Raw genomic sequence first — 4,449 nt, 5'->3', positions numbered from 1 at the left:
GAGTGTAATCACTATGGGATGTCATTTTTTTCCCTAGAAACCAAATACAGTACCCTAGCAACGGAATAAACAAAGCCTTATATCTCAGCATCGGAACATCGTAGAGACACAGGGGTTGGACCGTTTGACTCGTGACTCAGAGTGGAATCACTATGGGATGCCAAATTTTTCCCTAGCAACCAAATACAGTACCCTAGCAACAGTGTAAACAAAGCCTTATATCTCCGCATCACAACATCGTAGAGACACGGGGGTTGGACCGTTTTACTCGTGACTCGGCATGTAATCACTAGTGGATGCCAATTTTTTCCCTAGCAACCAAATACAGTACCCTAGCAACAGTGTAAACAAAGCCTTATATCTCCACATCAGAACATCGTAGAGACACAGGGGTTGGACCGTTTTACTCGTGACTCGGCATGTAATCACTAGTGGATGACAATATTTTCCCTAGCAACCAAATACAGTACCCTAGCAACAGAGTAAACAAAGCCTTATATCTCCGCATCAGAACATTGTACAGACACGGGGGTTGGACCGTTTGACTCGTGACTCGGAGGGTAATCACTAGTGGATGGCAATTTTTCCCTAGCAACCAAATACAGTACCCTAGCAACAGAGTAAACACAGCCTTATATCTCCGCATCAGAACATCGTAGAGACACGGGAGTTGGATCGTTTTACTTTTGGCTTGGAGTATAATCATATATGTTGCCCAGAATTTTGCCACGGCAAGCACCACTCACATTTTCTTCAGGAAATGTACCTATCTAGTTATTATGTTGGCTTTGAAAAAGCCAACATACTGTTGTTGTATCTAAACTTATTATTATTATTCTTATGCTCCCCCACTTTTTCTGACTGTAACTCCTCCTAGAGCTTTCAAGCTACACCCACAAAACTTTACAAAACTTTTAAGACTGGTCCGTAGATTTATGCTATGACTTTTCTAACTGATGGGACCTACCGAATTCCTAAACGGGGCGCTCAAACACCCCAAAATTTCCATTGACTTAACATTACGACCAACTTTGACGGGTCATAGCTGCGAACGTGAAATTTGTAGAAACTTGTGGCTTATCACAGTTGAAGAGGCTGGCAGGCTCTGTAAGAACATACATCACATTGGGGTGTAAGCTGTACCCCTGGGGTGTAAGAGGCCCCCAAATTTCCCCATTGACTTATAATGGGGCAGGAAACACGCCCATATAAGGGAATAAAAACGTCCCAGAAGGAATATCTTCATTCTAGAGTGTCGTAGAGACATGGGGGTGGGCTCATTTTACTCAGGCATCCAATCAGTCTTTCATGATCTCTCCAAAGCTATTAAGCTACTCCCCTAGCAACCATTATGGGCACCTTAGAAACATCTACCATGGACTCCCATTATAAAATGCCCAGATGGATATCTTTGCATCACACTGTCATAGAGACATGGGGGTGGGCTCATTTTACTCAGGCATCCAATCAGTCTCTCAGGATTCTTACAGAGTTATTAAGCCACGCCCCTAGCAACCAAATATGAGCACCCTAGCAACAGAACAAACAAAGCCTTATATCTCCGCTTCAGAACATCATAGAGACACGGGGGTTGGACCGTTTTACTTGTGGCTTGAAGTGTGATCATTATGGGATGCCAATTTTCTCCCTAGCAACCAAACTTAGTACCCTAGCAACGGAATAAACAAAGCCTTATATCTCCGCTTCAGAACATCATAGAGACACGGGGGTTGGGCTGTTTTACTTGTGGCTTGAAGTGTGATCATTATGGGATGCCAATTTTCTCCCTAGCAACCAAACTTAGTACCATAGCAACGGAATAAACAAAGCCTTATATCTCCGCTTCAGAACATCTTAGAGACACGGGGGTTGGACCGTTTTACTTGTGGCTTGAAGGGGGATCATTATGGGATGCCAATTTTCTCCCTAGCAACCAAACTTAGTACCCTAGCAACGGAATAAACAAAGCCTTATATCTCCGCTTCAGAACATCATAGAGACATGGGGGTTGGACCGTTTTACTTGTGGCTTGAAGTGTGATCATTATGGGATGCCAATTTTCTCCCTAGCAACCAAACTTAGTACCCTAGCAACGGAATAAACAAAGCCTTATATCTCCGCTTCAGAACATCTTAGAGACACGGGGGTTGGACCGTTTTACTTGTGGCTTGAAGGTTGATCATTATGGGATGCCAATTTTCTCCCTAGCAACCAAACTTAGTACCCTAGCAACGGAATAAACAAAGCCTTATATCTCCGCTTCAGAACATCATAGAGACACGGGGGTTGGACCGTTTTACTTGTGGCTTGAAGGTTGATCATTATGGGATGCCAATTTTCTCCCTAGCAACCAAACTTAGTACCCTAGCAACGGAATAAACAAAGCCTTATATCTCCCCTTCAGAACATCATAGAGACACGGGGGTTGGACCGTTTTACTTGTGGCTTGAAGGTTGATCATTATGGGATGCCAATTTTCTCCCTAGCAACCAAACTTAGTACCCTAGCAACGGAATAAACAAAGCCTTATATCTCCGCTTCAGAACATCATAGAGACACGGGGGTTGGACCGTTTTACTTGTGGCTTGAAGGTTGATCATTATGGGATGCCAATTTTCTCCCTAGCAACCAAACTTAGTACCCTAGCAACGGAATAAACAAAGCCTTATATCTCCGCTTCAGAACATCATAGAGACCCGGGGGTTGGACCGTTTTACTTGTGGCTTGAAGGTTGATCATTATGGGATGCCAATTTTCTCCCTAGCAACCAAACTTAGTACCCTAGCAACGGAATAAACAATGCATTATATCTCCCCTTCAGAACATCATAGAGACACGGGGGTTGGACAGTTTTACTTGTGGCTTGAAGGGTGATCATTATGGGATGCCAATTTTCTCCTTAGCAACCAAACTTAGTACCCTAGCAACGAAACAAACAAAGCCTTATATCTCTGCTTCAGAACATCATAGAGACACGGGGTGGGACTGTTTTACTTTGTGGCTTGAAGGGTGATCATTATGGGATACCAATTTTCTCCTTAGCAACCAAACTTAGTACCCTAGCAACGGAATAAACAAAGCCTTATATCTCTGCTTCAGAACATCATAGAGACACGGGGGTTGGACCGTTTTACTTGTGGCTTGAAGGGTGATCATTATGGGATGCCAATTTTCTCCCTAGCAACCAAACTTAGTACCCTAGCAACGGAAGAAACAAAGCCTTATATCTCCGCTTCAGAACATCTTAGAGACCCGGGGGTTGGACCGTTTTACTTGTGGCTTGAAGGTTGATCATTATGGGATGCCAATTTTCTCCCTAGCAACCAAACTTAGTACCCTAGCAACGGAATAAACAAAGCCTTATATCTCTGCTTCAGAACATCATAGAGACACGGGGGTTGGACCGTTTTACTTGTGGCTTGAAGGGTGATCATTATGGGATGCCAATTTTCTCCTTAGCAACCAAACTTAGTACCCTAGCAGCAGAATAAATGTAAGCTTCATGCTAATCATGTTAGCTTCATGCTAGCTTTGTGCTAATCATGCTAGCATCATGCTAATCATGCTAGCATCATGCTAGCTTCATGCTAATCATGCTTACATCATGTTAGCTTCATGCTAATCATGCTAGCATCATACTTAAACATACTAACAGCCAGATAGCCTACTAAACTAAACTTCTGTCAAACCGTTTTAAACGTTCAGGCTACGCTTTTTCAAGCCAACATAAAGTTTGTCCTCAAACTTTAATATCTAGTTATTATTATTCTTATGTCTGCACGTTTTTTCGGCGCGTAACTCGTCCCGCACGGTTTGCCGTAGTCCCATGAAAGAGGGCTCAAATCGACCGGTTTTTTGAAGAGATGGTGGCTATGACTTTTATAAGCGATCGGGTGCAGGATTTCCGAAAGGGGGGCGAAAAACCACCCGAAAAATCCCATTGACTTAACATTGCGCCCAACTTTGAAGGGTCATAGCTCTGCTCGAGGATTTTGTAGAAACATGTGGGTTACAACATTTGAAGAGTGTGGTAGGCTCTTTAAGAACATACATCACCATGGGGTATACCTTGTACCCCTGGGGTGTAAGAGGCACCTAAAAATGCCCAATGATAAGTCAATGGGCGAAAATCCCATAGACTTAACATTGCGAAAAATTTTGACGGGTCATAGGTCCGAGCAAGGATTTCGTAGAACCATGTGGGTCACAACATTTGAAGAGGGTGCTAGACTCTTTCAGGACGTCCCCCACAATGGGGTGTAAGGTTACCCTAGCAACCATTTTGGGCACCCTAGCAACCTATCCCATAGACTGCCATTATAAAATGCCCAGATGGATATCTTTGCACCACAGTGTCATAGAGACATGGGGGTGGGCTCATTTTACTCAGGCATCCAATCAGTCTCTCAGGATCCTTAAAGACTTACTAAGCCACGCCCCTAGCAACCA

This window comes from Misgurnus anguillicaudatus, chromosome 22 (assembly GCF_027580225.2).
Source record: "Misgurnus anguillicaudatus chromosome 22, ASM2758022v2, whole genome shotgun sequence".
In the NCBI taxonomy this organism is placed as follows: Eukaryota; Metazoa; Chordata; class Actinopteri; order Cypriniformes; family Cobitidae; genus Misgurnus; species Misgurnus anguillicaudatus.
Note: the sequence above shows the minus strand (reverse complement) of the source record.